General features: G+C 42.6%; 1 protein-coding gene across 1 annotated transcript in view; it reads left to right on the top strand.

Annotated features, from left to right (window-relative positions):
- The window catches only part of TOX3 (TOX high mobility group box family member 3), a 106896-nt gene that overhangs the window by 913 nt on the left and 84025 nt on the right, over positions 1 to 21958 (top strand). The window lies entirely within an intron of this gene.

Raw genomic sequence — 21958 nt, 5'->3', positions numbered from 1 at the left:
CAGCTCGGAGCGGCGAGTCGGTGCGAGAACCGCGGCCCTTGGGCCAGCGCAGCGCGTACTCCCGTTCTCAATCCTTTCCTGAAGCCCCCAAGGCCAAGCTTTAGAGGAAACATCACCCCGAGGGCGATATTCAGAGAAAGAGCTGTGCTCTGGCTGGCCTGTGCCTTTTGAATGTGGTTTTTCTTTCTCCTTCCCCCCTGCCCCTCCCTCCTCCCCTCCTTTTTCTTTCAAATCGCAGTTTGTTTATGATTGCTTGGATAACAGAGGAGGAAATAAGGAGCCTGCAGAAAGAAAGGTGCTATACAAAACTAATGAATACATAGCAGGAAGAGGAGGATTTGTATCTAAGAGTGAGGAACAGTTTGCTGTGCCCCGTGGCTGATGGAGGCTCGTGTTCCTTTCTGTTTGTTTATACTCCGTTCCCAACTCCAGTGCTGAAGTTTGTGAAACACCATTAGGGTCTCTCTTCCTCACCCCTCTGCCCTGTGTCATCATCACCCAGCTCTGCGCCTGGCACGGAGGGGCCTCCCAACAAGTATAGAAGGAAGGGACATCATTCAGTGTGTTTTAACCCTTTGGTGATGGTGGGCGTTCATGCTCTCAAAATTCCTAGAGTGATAACATTAAGCATTGAAAGAGAAGCAAGAAAAGGCCTATCCCTGTAGCCAGAGTTCAGGTTTAGTTTCAGGCCTCTGATTTTGGATTTACTCAAGTTATTAAATGCTTTCAAAAGTCTCCCATGTATGCTCAGTTAGGGACTTAGGCAGCCTAATTAAGTATGTAGTGTTTCTGAGAATCCACCTAATTGTTCCAGTGGGGTATTATTTATCTCCTTACAACTTAGCCTTGTGTATTCAAGCCTTGTATAGCTGGGCATGCTCTTATTTTTGGAAGCCATTACCTTGCCTAATGTAACTACTTCTTTCTCTGATTTAAGATCAGCAACACTCGAATGACACCAAAATAGAAACCTTTTGTACTAATCCAGTCACTGCAATGCGTGGCAAATCTCTCTGTTCACTAGGATCCCAAAGGGTACTTCAAGGGACCAGAGGAAATTGTGGGTGTTTTGTGTGTGTCTCTTTTTATTTTTTGAGAAAGGCTATTTCGAGTCAATTTAAACTCAGAACATTTACTTCTGGGAGCGCCTAGAAAGCTTGCAAACAGACAATATTTATTGAGATGCTTGTTCAGTTTCAGGAGTGAGGATGCAAGATGGATTGCTGTCATATTTTCCTAATGCAGCGATTCGCCTGAAATAACTCGGTTTCTTAGTTATTCAACAATCTGTCGTCTTAAGTGCTCTGTGTACCCAACTTATGAAAGTCAGTGCTTAATATTGGTAGAAATCAGATTGTACTTATTTTAAGGGATGTTTGCATTTCATTCCTTGCAGATAAAAATACAATAATCTTTAAGTTGAGCCACGATACTGTATTTTCCTACTCTTAATTTCAGAAGTGAAAAAAACCAACCTTACTCCCCGTAATTTTTCCTTATGGGGAGAATGCAGTAGAAGAAGAAGTATTAACTTTATGGGTGTAAAACAGCAAGTGCTAGTTAAAGGTTTATAGCATTTCATTTCATAGCTAACTTGTGTGTCTGAAGTGACGTTATTCAATAGATTTATACTGAAAATGTAAAAACCAGCGTACAAAGACATGCATGTATCTTATTTGAAAACACCTGTAATCATTAATCTTTTAAGACTTAACTTTTGATCATGTGCGTTATCTTTCCGGATGGGAAGTGATGGCTTTCAAAGAAAGTCTGTTTCTGCCCTTTCTTGTTTTAACGACCATCTGGGAAACTTTAGAAGAAATACAGAACCCTCCGCTCCAGGCTTAACAAGGGAAAAGTTAGCGCTTATCGTTAAATTTATTTACAAACCGTGAATAATAGGGTTTCATTCATTTCTCTCTTTAACAAATGACCCGAGTCCTTTGTATAACTTATATGCATGTGTATTATCTTCCTGTTCTGTGAGTATATGGATCCTTTTTAAATGTCAGCGCTCATGAAAGTGTGTACTCTGTCTATGGAGAATGGATGAAAGAGTTTTGAGGGTTCAAAAGTCATTGCAAGTAGGAGAATAACTTCAAATAAAATATAGCCAGGATCATTAAAATCAGTTAATAATTCATGAACCAGCCACTGATGTATAAACTCAAAGTCATCTCTGTTTCCTCAGGGCTAATTTCCATTTTAATTTCAAGTGGAAAATCTACTGTTTGATCATTTCTTTTTCTGATGCAGCTAACAAATTAAACTAACACCTATACCTTTTTTTTAAAAAAAAAAGCTTTATGTTATTCAAGTGAATTAGTGACCCATTGTCTATATATCTGGAACTTTTCTTTCCCTGGGTTCAATTTGTCTTCACCAGTAAGAAGCTAATATGCAACGTATCAATCGGCATGTAGTGGTCAGAAGCCTGCTCTCCTCACCCACCCGCCCCCAAATACACTGTTACGTTTAATGTGGGTGTAAGCCAGGTAAAATCACGCATTGGGTTAATAATGAATTTGGACTAAACTCTAGTTACTAGCTTTTCTGCATATTCTTAGGGCTTCCCCACCCCCTTTCAAAATACGGCTATTGACGTCTTACCCTATGTAGAATAGTCCTATGCTGTTGTAACTCCATCTGGCCCAAACATTGCTTCCTAATTATTATACGTGTTATTGATCACTCTGCTTAATTAAGATGTTCTCATGTGAGCACTTTCCCTCCACCTCATGGGCCTCTACCTTGGCTAGCCTGAAGAGGACCTGAAGGGTGGTCTGTCATTGGTCTACCTTATTGAAGCCCATGGTTCAAGTTGAGAACATATTGAGAGGGAAGGGGGATTTGATTGAAACTCTCCTTAAGTTGATATCTTGCGCTAGCATGAGAACTCATGGTTTTATTTCTAGGGTCTGGAGTATGGGGGTGTGGAATTTTGAGAGCAGATTTAGAGATTTCCATGTCAGGTGTTTAACCAAGATGTGGAAACCACATTGTGAAAGAAATAAAAGGTTCTTCTAGGGACCTTAGAGCAAGGGTCATAAACTCTGTCTGTAGGGACAGCCAGTTAACCTTCATGAAGCTAGAGGTTGTGGTCAAGTGGAGAACATGCCCCATTTAAAGGGGGAGCCTTGCTCAGCATTAGTAGATTGTTGCCATGCCAACATTTGACCCAGTATCTCCACATTCTGCAATTCTTTTTTTTCAAGAAAATGATATTCTGGGTTTTTATGGGAAATATCCTGAATTTTAAGTATTGGCTGCAAATTAACAAATACGTGAAACCATCATGTGGGACCCTCAAAGCGTGCCTGTGTACTGCTCCTTTGCAACTTTTGTCTTAACAAACTCATATTCAGGTGAGGATTCGGAAATCATTTTTAAATACATCATTTCTAGTTTACGTTCAACTCTGTGGGCAGTTCTACTACAGTGTTCGACTGTGTGGATAATTCAGTTGAGTGAGTGGAGGAGGTATAATTTAACCACTTTCACTGTAGTTCTAATCTAATAATTTGGAGTCTATCATTCGTTAGTTTTATGGTCTCAAACCAATGGAATAGTCATGCTAGGTCAGGAGCTGGCAGACTGCAGCCCACAGGTCATGGTCTGCAAGTTAAGGTTGGTTTTTGCGTTTTTCAACTGTTGAAAGAATTCAAAAGAAGAATAATATTTCGTGACTGTGAAAACTACATGAAATTGGCTTTTGTGTCCATAAATAAACTTTTATTGGAACACAGCCCTACTCATTTGTTTACATCTTGTCTGGGGCTGCTTTCATGCCACAGTGGCGGAGTTGAGTCATTGTGACAGAGACTGCATGGCTTGCAAAGCCTAAAACATTTATTATTTATAGAAAAAGGTTGCCAACCCCTGTTCTAGATGATCAGTCCACTGATGGTACCGTGATCTTCCTTTGTTCCAAGCCAAGGCAGTAGAAAGAAAATCAAGATGGCCTAACTGGAAAGATGACTCTCTCAGAGAATGTTTCTGGAAATGCTTCTAGAACAGTGGGGTCTCAGCCCTGGCTTCAGCCATGGTCGGGTAGGAGGAGGCTTGTAGAAGATACTCAAGCTCAGCCTTACCCCAGACTAGTTCAGTAAGAATCTCTGGGGATGGGATCCAGGCAGCAGTGTGTTTGAAAGCTCCCCAGGTGATTCCAACACACAGCTATGGTTGGAAACTTTGTTTAGGGCTGAGGATCCTGAAGTGAGCAATGGCCAGGGGCAGTAAAACTGGGTACGAAGTTTGTGATTGCTATAAAGAAGACAAGACCTAGGACAGAATGGTTGGTTCCTGGTCGGCACTCAGGGCCTTTTGAGGCCCTTGGCAATTCCTAAGCCCTATTGATTTGGGCTCCCCTCCACATCCTGCATTTAATACAATATGACATGATACCATATCTGAGTTGATGTTGATTAGGTGGCTTATGTTTGTATTTTGTAGGCATTTAATTGAGCATCTACTAGTTTTAATTTTGTAGCGTGTGTGTGTGCGTGCACGCACGCTTACTTCTGTGCTGTGTGGCCAATTACTTTTTTCTACATTTTAAACATTTCTGTAGGCTCCTGAGAAGCTTATCGTTCTAGGTGTCCAGTCTATGGTGACTACTGGATAAAGCAGTCCTGCTGACACAAGCTTGAGGTCCAGAAACTCCCCATTTTCCCACGTCAACCAGTGGAATATTGATGAGAACCATGTGCTCAGTGAAGCCTAACATACAGTTAGCCAAAGAATGTTAATTTTAGTCATTTCAGGTGAAGTCAATGGTTGTACGTGGCCACAGCCTTCAAAGTATGTGTGGTTATTTCAAGAACTGTCTACTCCAGGTCACAAACTGTCAGGGAGACACTGAATCCACTTGAGGACTTGTTTTGTTTACTTTGCACCAGTATTTAAACAAATAAATTAGTTGTCTGTTTCTAAAAATCTTTGCATATAAATCTGGATTTCCAGTTTTTCTTTCATCGTAAATACTGGACCTGTACCCTGGCGTGACATCGTCTGCTAGTTGCCCTGATTCAGATGGCTGTGTGTGTACTCCACAGTTCACCGTGGTCCTGTCCACTCCCGCCACCTCACACTTAGCCTTCTGTATACCTCTCAGGTCCCAGGAGGCTTCGAGTTTGAAAACTTTGATTAGAAAGAGATGAAATTAAGCGAGCATCAAATGATGCTCAGACCTAGTGAAATGAGGTCACTGTCATCGGAGAACTACAGACCCAGTGTTCCTTGCGGTATGTAGGATAGTAGATGAAATGGAAAAGAGTAATTTGTGATCATATTATAGAGCCGTGCTCCTCAAACTTTAGCATACACGAGTAATACCCAGAGTGCTTTCTGTAACACAGACCACTGGACTTTACCTCTAGAGTTTCTGAATCATAGGTCTGGGGTGGGGCTCTCAGGTGATGATGTCATACTGTGAGTAGCATGGCACAGAGGGCCTTCAGTGGTAAGGGAAGTAGTTTGTAAGTTTATCAACTAGAATGCTTTGGGCTGCAGGTAACAGAATAAACAACAAACGGTGCATAAACCCTAAAGACATTTGTTTACTAGTAGGTCTTTAGGTGGGCCATTTCAGGCTGTTTTGGATGGTTCAATCATGTCTTCAAGGACCCCCTTTACTTTTCTCTTCATTCCGCCATCCTTGGAATTTCAACATTCTCCTCTTGGTCACAGGTTGGCTGCTGTAGCTCTAGGCGTCACATCCTCACATGATAGCTTGCGAAGTGAGAAGCAGGGCAGTGGTGTGGGTGGCAGTGGTAGTAAAGGAGCACTTTCTCTTTCTACACATCTCTTATTAAGAAAGAATAGCTTTCCTGGAAACAGTTCCACTAGACTCTTTCATCTTACTGTTCAGAAATGGATCACATGCCCACCCTAGGACAGTCATCGGCAAAGCAGAAGGGGACTGCTGTGATCAGCATAGACCAATCCCATGTCATCCCCTGGGGCTGGACACTTGTCACATGAGCATAACTGACGTTACACTCTGTTAGCAAGGATGGGGGCTGTTGGAAGGACACCCGTGCCTGCTGCTGAGCACGTTTGAAGAATTTTGAGTGGGCTGGCGTGTGGTAGGGGTTGAATTTTGTGAAGATGAGTCTGACTTTTTGACTAGATTAGCGTGGGGCCCGACAGGAAGTGGTGGACGGGGGGGACCAGGGAGGACGCCACTAGCCAGTCGAGATAAAGGTGCGAGAAGGATTTGAACTAAGTAGATGTGAATATGGACGTGAAGGAGAGGAGGGCACCAAACAGAGCATCTCTGTAGCTTAGGAAGGAGAAAGAGGAAGTGGAGATGACTCAGGGTGTTTGAACTGGGGACCTGAATGAATGTTAAGACTTCGAACAGAAGCAGAGAGGCCAGAGGAGAAGCTGGGGTTGAAGGAAAGATAATGCTGATATGGGATATTTGGGTGGAACATTCCCACAGAGATGTCAAGTAGGTGCCCTGGAACCTACCCGTGCCTTGGAACTCAGAGAGCTCAGGGTTGGAGAACCAAAGTCGGGGGCTTCCTGTAAATGATAAAGCGATGGAAACAGAAGTGACTTCTCTAAGAGTAAGGAGACGGGGTGACAAGGACGCATCCTTGGTCTTGAGGGTAGGCTGGTGCGATGTTTGGTAATCCAACTTCCCAGTTAGGGAGGCAGTATTTTAGGACGTAACACGTGAAACTCCGAAAATTTGGAAATCTTACTGTACCATGACAAGGATGGTATAAAAAAGGAGTGTGTGTGTGTGTGTGTGTGTGTGTGTGTGTGTGTGTGTGTGTGATGATATATCTTTTCTAGATTAACAGTTATTTGGAAAGAAACAGTCTTAAATGGCTATCATCAAGTGGGAATAATGCAAAATTTGCAATACCATACTTTACAACCACATCAGCCATTTATGAATTAAAACATTTCATGTGTTTTTCTTTGTGTAAGAGATGCAACTTCAAACTGGATTTTGTAACATGTTCATGATGTCATAAGTATCTTGGGGAATCTGTTTTGAGTGTGGTTAATAAAGAAGGAACAGGATTTCTGCTAAGTATGCTTATAAATTCAGTGTATTTTAAAGGTGGATTCAGCACTCTTTTAAAAAAAACCCTATCAAAATAAAAGGAGTAGAGGCTTTCATTCAAGGTCTGCATGAGCTTCTGACAGGTTTTATCTTCTCTCTTTGTGGTAGGTCATTTTATTTTCTTTGTTTCCTAGGTTTGTATCCTAATCCCTTCCTTTGGGAGGCCATGTTCTTTTAGATATGTTCCACTCTTGTATAAAACACATTAGCCATTGGAAAATGGCCCTTCTTGTATGACTAACATTCTATCTTTAATCTTAATTTAATTTTACTCTGTTTATAAAAGAATACTTGTCATGTCTTGATAATCCATAAGTTAAAGAAATTGGCCAATATCAAGAAGTGTTTGGATTTCACTCTAAATACACATTTGAATGATATAGATTCGTTCTTTTGGAGGAGATAGATTTTAAGGTGGGCCCTTCTATTCCATATCTTGCGAGTTTAATGTGGCCTTTCCTACATTGACTGTAAGTTGTATATATAGAAGAATTATATTAAATATTGTAATGGAAGTGAGTTTTCAAAACATTTTAAATTGATGTAGTGTAACTACTATAATGTGAGATTTTTTCCAGCAATTTCTACAGCTAGTTTATAATGAGCAGGGGATTTTGGTGTGCTGCAGAATTTTTCCACTTTCTTTTAAAAATCTTCTAGATATAGGAAGGAGAAGTCTCAAATGCTGACCTGGCTAGAACACTTTTGTGAAATATGTATGTTTGGTTGGAAGTTGGTTTTTCTCGAAAAAAGGCTGAGTTAAATTTAGAACTATTGAGTACTCATAAAGCGTACTAGTAGACTGTTTTGCTACTCCTTTATGCCTGTCTCCAGGGAGAAACTCAACTCATTATTTGGCTTACTCAAAGAATTCTAACAACAATGTTTAATGGAGAAGTGGTTAAACTGTTGTATAAGTAAAAAATTCTTTGGACTCCAAGTGGGGGAAAAGTCCTCAAAATGAGTTAAATAGAAAATGGGTTGTAAGTTTTGCTTCAGGCATAGCTGGATCCAGGTGTTACAAAGGGATGCTGTCAAGACTCCTTTATATTAGTTCTGTTTTCATCTGTTCGGCTTCTTTCTCAGTCAGGTTATACTTGGGTGGTGGGAAGATGTTCAGTAGCAGCTCCAAGTCACACCTGCACAGCTCAGCTTCCCCAAGAAGGGGAGATTCTCTTCCCTGCTTGTTTCTGTACCTCCTCTGCACTGAGTCTCATTGGACAGACTTGGGTCACGTGCCCAGGCCCAACATCACATACCCATCTCAGGATCAGGGGCGCATGCTGGCAGCCCCATGGAAACCACATAGGCCAAGAGTCGGGAGCAATGGATCCTCAGAGGGAGAGCAAAACGCTGATGTCACAGCAAAGGGAAGTGGGCGTGAGGTAGTTAAAAAAAAAAAAAAAGTCCATTTAAACTGCTAAATGAAGTGGAGCTTGACGATTTTGACGATTTTTGAGGATTTGAGTTGTCCATGTTTCTTATCCTTTGTGGAAACCAGAAATAGCCTGTGCTTATTTAATGCAAATGTCATCATTGTTATTTACCAAGCATTTATTAGGAATGCACTTCTTGAGAGGGGCTGACATTAGATGTGGTCTGCCTTCAAGAGACCTCTAGTTTGGTAGGAGAGCAGGTGTGCATATGTGAGTGTTCATGAAATTCGTGTGTGTGTGTGAATATGTGTACATAGGGAGATGTTCTAGGCAGAAGCCAATGGTTGGTTTGGTGAAAGTGTTCCAGAAATGGTCAAGGAAGGGGAAACTTCAATGCAGGCAAAGAAGGGTATGTTAGTTAGGGTTCACCTGCAAGTAACAGAAAAAAAAACTTGAGGGAATTCCCTGGTGGTCCAGTGGTTAGGGCTCCGCACTCTCACTGCCGAGGGCCCGGGTTCCATCCCTGGTTGGGGAACTGAAATCCCACAAGCTGTGCAGTGCGGCCAAATAAAAACAAAACAAACCAAAAAACCCCCCAAACAAACAGTAACACCCCCCAAACCACTTGAGAAGCAGTGGCTTAAATGAGATAGATTTTCTCTTGTCCCTAATGAAGACCAGAGGTAAGTAGTTCTGGGCTGTTATGCGGGCTTCATAGACATCTGGGACCCAAGCTGTCTCTAACTTTCATGTGACCCTTGTCCTTATGGTCCAAGGTAGAGTGCCAGTCATCATCGTGGTCCAACCGGCAGGAAGGAAATGTCAAGGGAGGTCTCCAGAGGCTGCCACAGGACACTTGCTTATTTCTCACTGGCCAGAACTGAGACACATGGCCACACCTGTGACTGCCAGGTTGTGGCTGGCCGTGTGCCCAGGGAACACTCAGTTACTGCAGAAGCAGGGGTGAGTGCCTATGAGTGAGTGATGGGTGAGGTCCAAGGAACGCTTTGGGGTATCTCCAAGTTGGAGATTTTGTGAACAAACTGTAATATTGTATTTTGCTAAACTTTGTTCAATATTTTCGGTTTTATTTGCTCCTGGAGGGTCCTCTTTTGGTGAAAGAGATACACTGTGCTAACTTTTCAATCCTTTCTTCAGCTTTGGGGTTTTATTTTGGGCATGCTTAAAATACCCGATGATTGATCTGTGTCTTTGTAGGAACTGCAAATCCGATGTCCTAATATTAATTCATTATCTATGTTTTAGGCCCAAATTTTTCTTCTTTTCAAAATACCTCTTGAATTTTTACACTGCCATTTCTCAGGTCCTAACTCTGGGTAATAGAGTTTTGCGCACAAGTCAATCTTCAGTTGCGTTTTTTAAAACTAGATTGTTTTTCAACTAATGGGTTTCCTTTTTGATCAAACCCAGCTTACCTGTGACTCATCGTATCCACACATTCACCAAATCTTCTTCCCCAGAAACCTGCAGTTCTTTACTCCCTTTCTCCTCACTTAACCCTCTGGCCCCCTTCTTTTACCCTTGACCGTGCAACCTTGACGGCAAAGACACGGCAGCTTCCTCAGCCCCCTCTCCTTTTGCTGTGTAGTCTGTGTCAGCCCTTGGTCAGCCTCATTTCTCAACGTTAGGGTAACTGAACACTGTGTCCGTTTTCCTTTCTAAAAACGAAAGCTCTCTGAGTGTACTTGGGTCCTTCTGTTTATCTGTTTATTCTCTTGGACATTCTCCAAACGAAGAGTCCAAGTCGTCTCCACTCTTTTTAAGTCACAGTCAGACCAGCTCTCCCCTCACTCTTAGGAGGGAACTCTCATCTTTCACTTCATGAGGAACGTTGATATTATCTGCTAGGAATTGCTCATGTGTCATCCTCACTCGTGTAGGGACCGCTTCTCTCTTTTATCCAGACCCAGAGGAGAGCAGTTTCTACTCTTTGGGAGAAATTCCCCCAACAGCGTCGTTCCCTTTCTGATTGTTGAATATCGGTTCTGCGGACAGCTCCCATCTTTCCCGTCTTAGTCCTTTTTCTACTTTCAAATGTGCCCAGATGTCCTCTGACCTCCACTACAGATTTTCCAATCTACAGTTTGTTGAGGGCCACCTCACTTGTCACGGCTTTGGCTGTCTCCTCATTCTATCCACATTATAGTACATGTCATGGTTTTGTTTAAGTCACTTTTTTCCCTTACATAAATTAATGTGAAATGAAGACCATCTCAAATGGAAAACCCTATCACTTCCCAGACATAGAAGAAAATCCTAAAGATAAATACCAGGGGAGTAAACAGTATTCTGGAGAGCTCACTGGAGACCTTGCTGGCCTCAGGCTCTGCTCTCTGTTTGTTGAAAAGGGGGATTTGCAAGTGTTAGGGAGGTGTGGAAGATGTGTTAGCACCAGACTGAGACTCTGGCTTTGATTTTATCTGGAGGCTTGAAAGGAGTTCAAAACAGAATGACTTTCTCAAGATGTAATTAAACATTCTTTCTTCCTCGTCTCTGGACCTCGTAGAGCAGTGCTGCGAGGGATATGCATGCAGGTCAGCTGGGGGTCAGGATAAAATGCGGATCAGCGGGTCTGGGTGGGCCGGAAGGTTGGCATCGCTAACCCATTCCCAGGTGATGCTGTTGCTGTTGGTCCTGGCTATGCTGGTAGTTGTGAGTCCTAGAGAAAGGACCATCCACATCGACTCTTCTGTCTGACTCTGTGGACCCCCTTTTTAACATCTCTCTGAACAATGGCGCAAACAAGAAGTCTCTCCCTGGGCTTCCATGTCTTTCCCATTCAGGCCCACCTCAACACCCTGCAGTCTGCTTCTGTTCCTCCTTGCATTACTGACACTACCTTTTTCCTCTTCTCCTGTGAGCTCTGCCTTGCCGGATCAAACTTCATTCATTCCTGCAAGAATGTGAAGTGCCTACTTAAGCTAGATCCTGCTCTGAGCCCTGGGGCTATGCTTTTCTGATGACTATCCTTCTGTGTCCTGTGATCGCCCATGTCTCTGGTTCCCAAATACTGTATTGACATATTTGGGTACTCCTGCTCTGTTGTCTTTTCTGCGGCTTTCCCTCCTCTTCCCAGGCGGTGGGAATGTCCTCCCAAAGCTTGGCTTCTTGCTCTTTTGCCCCTGTATTATTTTCACTTTGTATGTGGATCTTGCTTTCTGCCTTTAGCTGTTCCCTCTCTGATGTTGTTTGTATCGGCTATCTATTGCTGCGTAACAAAGTAAACCTTGTGGCTTAAAACAGAAAACATGTTTTACTTGTGATTCTGCAAGTCAGTAATTTAGTCTGGGCCCAGTGGGACAGTTATTCTCATCTTGGCTGGATTCTCTAATGTGTTTGTGGGCAGTGGCAGGTTGGCTGTGAGGCTTTGTTTCTGGAGATTGGCTGACTGTCCACTGGGGCCCCTTGCTTCTCCTGCACATACGTGTAGTCTCTCCCCTCCAGCATGCCAAGATGTACACAAGTGCCTGCATGGTAGTAGCATTCTGAGAAGTGCAGAGGGGAGCTCAGGCTCAGAAATTCTGTTCCTTCTACCACGTTCTACTGCCCAAAGCCAGATTCAAGGGGAGGGGAGCTAGATTCCATTTCTTGAAAGGAGCTGCTGCAAAATCACATGACAAAGGGGCGTGGATACAGGGAGGTGGAAGAACTGGGGCCTTTTTCGCAGTCTTCCCCAAGGCCTCAAATCTTCATCTCTGGCTTGATCTACATTTCTCATCCCCTATATGGCAGCTCTCTATAGGATATCACCACTTCCCTGCCTGCCATCAGTTTAAATCAAACATAAGCCATATGGCAACCTGCATCCCTCTGCCCCAGAGCTCCCCTTCAAGTTTTTACCACTTCTCTCAATGCCCTCCTCATTTTCGGATACAAAAAATTAATTGTGATGACTTGGCCCCTTTCATTCTCTTAAGGCAATAACTCTTCATGCCGTCTTCATTTTTCTTCTCATGACCTCTTTTGCATCTGTCTTCTCTCTTTCCACTGCCAGTGTCCTAGCCAAGGCCTCTGCCATAGCCACAAGCTCCTCCCTGACTGTCTGTATTTTCTAAATTTCTCCCGCCTGCAATCAAACCTGCACTCCACTTCGGTTTGGTCCCTCAAAAGGATGTCAGTCTAAGCATCATTCTCCTTCTAAAAGCACTCGTCTTTGTTTATACCAGTGCTTTCTCAGATTTGCCACCTCCTTTTGGCCGTACCTACATACCACCAGTATTATTTATTAAAAATTTTTTTACATTGACTCACCTTTTAACTTATATCACTGTTGCATAAGGGAACCTTGTATTGCTGGCAACATGTAAAAATCACCCATACAATAAATGCAAAACTATTAAAATTTAAAAATGTGTGTATATATCAATTAAATTAATCCAGTATGCATAATAGATATGGGAGTACTGGCCTACAAGAAAAATTGCTTTGTCCTCAACTTGACATTGAAGACCCTCCGTATCTAGTATCAAAGTTAACCACCTTAAGCAAAAACAAAATTCCTTAGAAAAAGATTGTTGAATTTTATTAAACACTAGAGTTCTGCTCGGGGTCATTTCAGTGGTTATAGATCAGCACCACAAAGTAGGATTGCCTGTCTTAATATTTTCGTGCGTGGCTTAGACATATCAGTTGTTTTGAAAATATTAATTTGAAATAGCTCTTTTTGCTGGCCCTCAAAGCCCAGTTGTTCACAGTAAATAACTTTCGTGGTAGCATAATAGCCTTGCTCTGTCTGCATTAATAATGTTTCAAATACTGTTTCCAATTCTGGCTTTGGCTTAACAGGTTTTTAACTGCCAGTGGGCTAAATTTTATACTACACATGCCCTTTTTGTATGGCTTGTCTTAATCCTAGATTCCTAGGAAACACTGTCGTTGTGATATATACCATTTTGATCATCTGAACATCTCTTCATGGTTAGACACTTTGAAAACACTGGCACTCGAGCAGGTGCAAGATGGCAGGTTGTAGTTGGCATCCATCCCGCTTCCCTACGATTCTTGAGCCTGTGTGTTTATTAAGGTGAAACTTGTGGAAGTTCAGGGCAGAAACCAAGTGAAGGAAAACCAAGTCAGGTTAAAGAATTCTGATAGACTAATACGAAAAGTAGGAAGAGTGACAAAAGAAGACAAGAAGAGTGACAATAGTTGAGAGTGATCGAGAAGATTCTTATCTAGAAAGAGAGACAAAAAACAGTGTCCAGTTGTGGAGAGGAAAAAGAAAAGGGTATTTTTTTTTTTAAAAGAGGCCAGTTCAACCCTAAGTTAACAGATAACTTTTGGACAATAGACGACACCTCATTGCTTGACTACTAAAATTTCCCAGTGTAGCATAACCCATATATGAGAATTTAACTTTCTGGGAAATTTTTTTCTGATGATGTTTGGCCATCATACTTGATGGTTGATGCAGAATTCTTGTCCTTTAGCTTCTTATCAGAAATGATGGTCCTTTCTTTAAAAAAATTATTTATTTATTTATTTTTGGCTGTGTTGGGTCTTTGTTGCTGCGCACGGGCTTTTCTCTAGCTGCGTCGAGTAGGGGCTACTCTTCGTTGTGGTGCGCAGGCTTCTCATTCCTGTGGCTTCTCTTGTTGGGGAGCATGGGCTCTGGTCACGCAGGCTTCAGTAGTTATGGTGCGCAGGCTCAGTAGTTGTGGCTCCCGATCTCTAGAGCTCAGGCTCAGTAGTTGTGGAGCATGGGGTTAGTTGCTCCGCGGCATGTGGGATCCTCCCGGACCAGGGATCGAACCCGTGTCCCCTGCATTGGCAGGCAGATTCTTAAACACTGTGCCACCAGGGAAGTCCCTTAAATCTGGTGCTCAGTCCCTATTAAAAACTGTTTTAAGAAATAATATATTTATGGAGAATGGCCTGAAGAAGGTGCAGTGCATCCATTCATCCAGATAACCTAACTTAATGTGAGGCTTCTGCCAGCCTGAGAGCTGAATGCTTAGGACGACACACTGTTGTACACCCCACTCCACATTTGCCTTCACTGGGTCTCTCTCAGGTGTTGATTACACACTCCTAGGACTTCGCATTGAGCAGAATTATAGTTTCATGAACATCCTTTTTGGGGGGTTCTGTTTAATTATAGTCCATTACATATTCATAGTGTTTTTTTTTTAGGATGACTTACCAGAGGATCTTTTTAGGTTACTGTATCAGGAAGAGCTGGAAAAAACATCACTTGGTTTTATCTAATGGGTATTATTAATCTTGTTATACTCATTTCTTTGCATTGGCTGTCAGGAAGCTTGGAGTCCAGCATGAAACTTATTTAGTAACTATCCAGAAGAATAGGATGTGCATTCCTGGGTGCTAGTCATCTTGGCTTTATTATTTTAATTTTTCTTTTGCCTTGATTCTTAGAAATATTACCTCTCTCTTTAGAATCAATTGTACTTTTAAAAGTCACCCAGGGGCTTCCCTGGTGGTGCAGTGGTTGAGAGTCCGCCCGCCGATGCAGGGGACACGGGTTCGTGCTCCGGTCTGGGAGGATCCCACGTGCCGCCGAGCGGCTGGGCCCGTGAGCCATGGCCGCTGAGCCTGCGCGTCCGGAGCCTGTGCTCCGCAACGGGAGAGGCCACAACAGTGAGAGGCGCGAGTACCGCAGAAAAAACCAAAAAACAAATAAAAGTCACCCAATTCTTTTGTGGAGAAAAGCAGCTTATGAATAAATACTTAAAATACTTCTAAGTACAATGAGCATGTTTGCACAGTGTCAAGAATACTTGGAGTATCTTTCTACAAGAGAAATTTCCACTTAGGAAATTAAAGTCTACTGGTTGTGTCAATATTGTAAAAATAAAAAACAAACGTATCCCTTCCCTTTTTGGTCTTTTTATAAGGACGAGTATAACTCTCAATTTATAGCGCTTGCCAGAGTTCATCTCCTTTAGGATATTTCCCCCAGAGTTAGGGAATCTATTGAAATGATGAAAACAGGGAAATTGGGATAGCCCCTGAGCCTTCAAATCAGTGTTTGAGCTCTCTTATCATTCAAAAAGTACTAATTCCTAAATGTTCACATCCTGCCATCATTAGCATCTACCTTAATTGAGTAGATGTAGTTTTAATTTTACCTGAAGACTGCTAAGATGACCCCAGCATTAGGGGTCTGTTGGACCAGTTGTCAAGTGGAGACTGGTCCACACATGCATCCTAGGATCCACGAATCGGCTCCCTAGGGGTTGGAAAGCGTTTCTGCGCATACCCAGGGCATTTGATCTTTGAGAAAGCCCTGCTGTCTTGGCTCAGGGAAGCCTTCCTGATGCCACGTGAGCCCTGCCCAAATTAAGAGAAGCAGTTAACCTCTCATAAAACCAGCCACCCGCTTAAATTGCTTTAACGTGACTCATGGCAATGCAGATGTACTTTACCATTGTCTTGGTGCCACTGTTTTGTTTAATCAGCTTCCTGAAAAGTGGGAAACTTTATTTTGGTAACTTTGGAAAGCAGCCTGACTCATTCCTCCTTAGGTTGTTTATCTAAGGTTGGCCCAAGAGGTCTAATGGATTTTAATGACTCCAAATATCGAGCAGTTGGCAGGCTGGCAGGGTGTGTGGGCAGAGGCCAGGTCTGAGCCACTTTCCACCACGTATGGGCTCTGTGATCTCCAGCTCGCTCCTGAGCCTTTCAGTGTCCGCATCTCGAAAATGGGGATTCTACTCTGCTGGGTGGTGGATAGACATGGGTGAACGAAACAGAGAAAATCCTGCCCCGTAGCACTAACATTTTAGAGGCTTACAAACCCAGCCGCTCTGTGGGATCATTGTATGCAATAAATAAGCTTACTTTGTAGAGAATAATGGTAGACCATCTATAACATAGGGTTGTTGTAAATATTGACTGTAACTGTCTATATACTAAGCACTTCATTAATATTACATATTATCATCGTTATTATTCTAGGATATTATTTTTAGCCGAAGATCAGGTAAATTTCTTAAGATACGGATAGATTGTGGAACATAGACGGTGGGGAAAGAATCTTGCCCCAGAATATCCCGACATATGAACAGAACTATTTGGAGGACTTTACACCTTAAATATTTATATGTGGACCCTCTGTTCTTTGCTTAATATATAACTAGGTCAGGATTTCTCAACCTCAGCACTATTGATGTTTGGGGTCAGATAATTCTTTGTTTTGGGGCTTTTTGTGCAGTTTTGGATGTTTAGCAGCAGCCCTGGCCTCTACCCACTAGATGCCTGTGGCACCTCCAGTAAAACAGCCAAAACCATCTCATTGCCGAATATCCTTTGGGGGGCAAAATCGCCCCTGGTTGGGAACCACTGAGCTAGAGGAATATTTTGGAAAACTCTGTGGCTTTGTCATTTAGAAAGTGCTAACTGGGATGAATCATTCCTTCGTTACAAAGGGCATTTATCTAAATATAGGGCAGTTATTTCTCTAGGGCCTGATGGAGCTAAAAGGAGGCTCCCTCACTGTGTGTGCCTCGGAATAGCTAAGAAGGCCAGTGTCCATTTGGGGGGAGTCACCAGGGAAGGAAGTCCCTGGACCAGGTAAAAGAATCAACACTTGTCTTGACATCTGGCAACTGTTTTCTTTCTTTTTCCTCCTCTCTCTTTTGTTTGGGGCTCTCTCTGGGTTAATAGAAATAACTTTTGAATTTGCAAAGCTGTGTGATATAGCAGATTGAGAAGAGAAGGTCTGTGTTCACTAGAGGGAATAATTGGAATAATTGTTCATGAACTTGGGACTTGGCTCAGTTAGGGTTCACCTGTGTCTCTAGATACTCGAAGTAAGTCAGTCACAAAGCTATTTGGAGTGAATTGTTAAAACACCACTGATGACTGGTTCTATGCAGTGATTGCATGAAATAACAGATAGGATCTGGATGTCAGGGTTATTTCTCTTTCTCGTCCCATTTCTTCTAACTTGGGGGCCACACTCCAGTTGATTATTTCATATATTTGGTCATTCCCAGTCTACCTGCGAGTTGTTATTATTATTTTTTAGTCTTGAGCCACGTGAACCCCAAGCTCAGAAGTCTTTTCTTCATTCATCCCTCCCATATTTTGCAGGGGTTACTCTGTATGGTGTGGCGCGCCTAGAAGCTTAAGAAATAGCGTCGGCCTTCTAAACTGTGAGCTTCTGAGAGCAGTGACCATGTCTGTCTCATTGGATGCTCTGTCCTCAGAACCCAGCACTGTGTCTGGTGTACAGAAAAATCTCCAGTCATAACTAGTTGGGAGGTTTTTTGCTAATAGTCGGTGGCCCTCTGCTTAAAGTTTTTATAGGCTGATTACTTTACACATTCCTTAAACAACTGACAGGATGTCTTAAGGAACCCGTAGCAATGTGTTTAAAAGAACGAATGTTTTGTGGTGGTCCAGCGTTTCGCAAGCAGTAAATCGCAAAGCCTACCTGGCTGATCCTTCCCAGAGCAGTTGTCACCATGACCCTCCCCTCTCCACCATGCTTGGAATTCCCAAAGGAGAGGGGGAGCGCTGCAGACAACAATGTCCCCTCTCTTGCCCTGATCAGGAGGGTTTTATTGTCAGGAAATCCCCCTTTTCAGGGACTTCATTGTCTGCATCCTCGAAACAGCCCTCCCTCAACCGCAGCTCCACCCCCATCCCCTACCAGCCAACGAGTTCAAGGCTTTATGGAAATGAAAAGTTGCTCTTCTTCACAAAAAAAGATCGGGGGAGATAAAGTGATTAACACTTATTTTGTTCGGGAATCCATCCGAGCTACCATCCTTGAACACTCGTTTGGCTTGTTGGAAGGGTAATCTCTTTCAGAAACATTGGACAGAATTGACCAATTCATTATGTATGTAAGTCTGCTTAAGAATGTTTAATTCAGTGAGTCCTCATCGCTTGGCTTTGTAATCTCCTGCCTTGGCTATTCTGTTCTCTTTGAGTTTCTGCAACTCATTTCTACCCTGATTATTGAATCTTTCCCTGGACATTCCAGGCTTGGTGGAATCTCAATGAATAGATTTATGGGGGAAGAAAAACTCCACACTCTTTCAGTTAGCTGTCGATGACTGGATTGTTCTGGGGTAATTAAACTTGGGCAGCTACAAATTTGAGAAAAGTACGAGAATACTTAAGCCAATGGGAATGTGGGAGAATGTCTTAGAGGCAGCAGTAGCTTATAAAAAGTAGCTACTTTGGCCAATATGGGCAGCTCCTGGAGAGCCAATCCTGGAAGATCTAAATGAAAACAAATGAACATTTAGTTCTTTATGGGCAGACCAAAATTTTTGCAATTTAAAGAGAGGCACAGATAATTCAGTTGTGGGTATCTTTCAATGGGATGTATCGTACATTTTTTCATTTTCTGTTCCTTTTGGATTTACCTGGCAGGTTTGTGTTATAAATTAATATAGTCTTAATACTCATAACAGGGAAGGGAGGGAGTGGGGAAAATGCAAAAATATTGGGAAATGTTGGAAGGGTGTGTGTGTGTCTGTGTGCGCGCGCACGCATGGGTACTACACTCCATGGGACTCGGATGGACTTCCCAGTGGTGGAAAGCAGCAGAGGCGTGAGAAGAGGCCCTCCCTTTAGTTACTGCCTTTGTAACCTACCAGTCCACTGTCACTGATCACAAAGAAGCAATGAAATACATTCATACATGCTTGACAATAGCCACTGATTTGAAATTAATGTTTGCCCCTCTAGGTGTAGCTGGTAAAGTTGCTGATGGCAGGCTGCATGCTTCTTAGCAAGCGGCCAGATGCCTGAAGTAGAATTTGATTTATTATTTTATTTTGTATGTGTTCTACTGTCTTAGTAATTTAGGTAGGTGCTCTGGACTCCAGATAAGTTTTTTTTTTTGTTTGTTTGTTTTTTTTCCCATTTCCTTTCCAGTAGGAGGGCTTCAGGGAAAAGGGCAGAAGTAAAAGAGAAAACAACCCCACAAACTTCTTCAAGTGGATCGTTACACTTTAACAAATACATGGATAGCCCTCCTCCTCCAGTCATCAACCTTTGGGTTCATCAGAAAGATTCCCCAGTCATTTTATTTACTGTAGCTGATTAGGTGCGGTGAGTTCAGCACGTACAGTGGCCGTCAGGTCCTGCATATTTCTTTCTCAAAAGCCGCCCCACCCAGACCTTGTTTTTTTCTCAAATATAATGCCTTTTAGACTTTTGAAACCAGAATAGAACAAAGTAAAATTTTTCTTTTATAATGATCATTCCAGGTAAGGAAACTGTTTTGGGAATTTTACCTTAACAGAACTTCAGGGTGGGTATCCGGGGGGAGGAGGCAGCATCTCGCAAAGTCATGGAGCCTTGACGAGGCAGAGGACGGGGGTTCTTGTGGACACCCGTAGGGGAAGACAGAGGCTGGATTTCGAAAGGTCTCTCCCTGCACGCTTCAGAGTTTGAGCTTTATCTTTCAGGCACTTTGCTTCAGGGGTTGTGCTTAGATTTCTGTTTTCGAGGGTGGGTGGACCTGGCATGAGGAGTGGCCTGGGGGGAGGGGAGGGTAACAGGGCAGCGGGTGTGTGTGTGTGTGTGTGTGTGTGTGTGTGTGTGTGCGTGGCTGTGTTCTTGTCACAAGACTTGGGTCCCTTTTAGCCTCTGTTGGAAGAGGTGGACCTGGGGGTGTTCATTTCCTTTATGTCTTGTTCAGAAATGCTGAAGTCTTCTGAAATCTCATTAAGAGACTTTGTCATCGTGAACACGTACCGGTGGTGATCTGACATCATTTGCATTTTACTGCCCCATACGTGTAAATTATAGTCATTTTAGGAAGAAGGAATCACAAACATCTAAAAAATTCATTATAATTCATTTCTCAAATTCCACCTCTAATATATCCTTTTCTTTCAGGTGATCAAATGTCATATCATAATGATTTTTAAAAACGGAAATAGACTACTCTTAGGACCTATTGGATTCAGCAAGTTATTAAATTTCACATCTTCCAGGGTGTATTTTTTCTGATGCCATAGTTCAAGATAATGTTTTTTTAATACTACATGCAGAATTCCAGAGATTCATAATAGCTTATGACATCTTAATGTCCACAGTGACATTCCACTGGTCATATCCAACTGTGATAAACAGCTCTGTACTCTGTAAAGACGACAGCCACTAAGTAAAATGCAGGAAGATGCAAACACTCCCTTGGTCTTATGAATAATGTTACAGATCCTGAATGTTAATTTTGAAGAAAACACATGCTTAAATTTAAAGTTTATGCCTTCAATTCGTAATCCTTTTATTCTTCCGGGGGAAAAAAAATCAAGCAGCTATACTTTAAATGAATTTAATGAACTGCAAAGACTGACATTTTCACTATAAAAGTCACACTTCATTTAATGAGTAGTTAAATATTGATGCTATATTAAAATACAGGCAGAATAAAAATGGCACAATGGATTTCAAAATAGGAATTCTGGGTTCTTTTATGTTGAAAATTTCATGAACGGGAAAAAAAAGTACCATTCATCAGAATGTCTTCATAAACACAAATATTCCTGTGCAAAAGCATATTAGCCTGCAGTCCATAAATCCCAGTAGATGAACTGAGGTAAGTCTTTCTTTTCACTGTCTGGTTCTACATCAATCTTTGTTGCCCAAGGACCCCATGATGTTAAACGGGGTTCCTGTCTTTAACAGGAAAGACGCTGAAATTACAGGAGTTTCCTTGAACTGACTTACTTGGATATGAAGAAAAAACAACTGTTATATTGATGGCTATTCTAGAAAAATAATTGAGCTAGGTCCTATTACTCCTATTACTCCCCTGCTCAGAGCTCCCCAGTGGCCCTCTGACTCACTCAGACTAAAAGCCAAGGTCCACATAAAGGCCTAAACAGTCTTAGCTGGGTGGCCGCCATGATCTCCTTTGACCTCATCTCCTAGGTGAGGCTCCCTCTGCTCCCGCCACAGTCGGAAACTCCAGACACCCTCCCATCTCAGGGCCTTTCTCAAATGTCCTTTACTCAGGGAACCCTTTTATGAACCCCCTTCCCTTTCCATGATATTCTCCATCCCCCTTCCCCTCTTCATTTGTCTCCACGCATCTGGTCTTAGAACATACACCGCATTTCTTTTACTGATTGCTCGTCTCCCCTGTGCTAGGACATAACCTTGTAAGGGCAGAGATTTCTACCTCTTCATTGCTTTATCCCCATTGCCCAGAGCTGTGCCTGCTCTAGAGGGAACGTTCAAGAAGTATTTGTGGAATGCACAAATGAGTGAAGAAAGTGTTTTTTCAGGTAAAAGTGGAGTTTGCAGGGGAAATATTTTCCATGGTAGTGGGAAATGGGAACCAGAATATCAGGAAAGACTCCTGGCCTGTGGATTTGGGAGTGATCAGCACGGATAGGGTGACCAACTCGTTGTGGGTTTCCTGGGGCTGTCCCAGTTTTAGCACAAAAGACCCATGTCCTGGGAACCCCCTCAGTCTCAGGTAGATTGGGACGGTTGGTTACTCTGTGCACAGAGAACATACTAGAAGCTTTTGGAGTTTGCAGGAGGA

The sequence above is a fragment of the Phocoena phocoena genome, chromosome 20, assembly GCF_963924675.1.
Source record: "Phocoena phocoena chromosome 20, mPhoPho1.1, whole genome shotgun sequence".
Classification (NCBI taxonomy): domain Eukaryota; kingdom Metazoa; phylum Chordata; class Mammalia; order Artiodactyla; family Phocoenidae; genus Phocoena; species Phocoena phocoena.
Note: the sequence above shows the minus strand (reverse complement) of the source record. Positions and strands in the feature narration are given on the sequence as shown.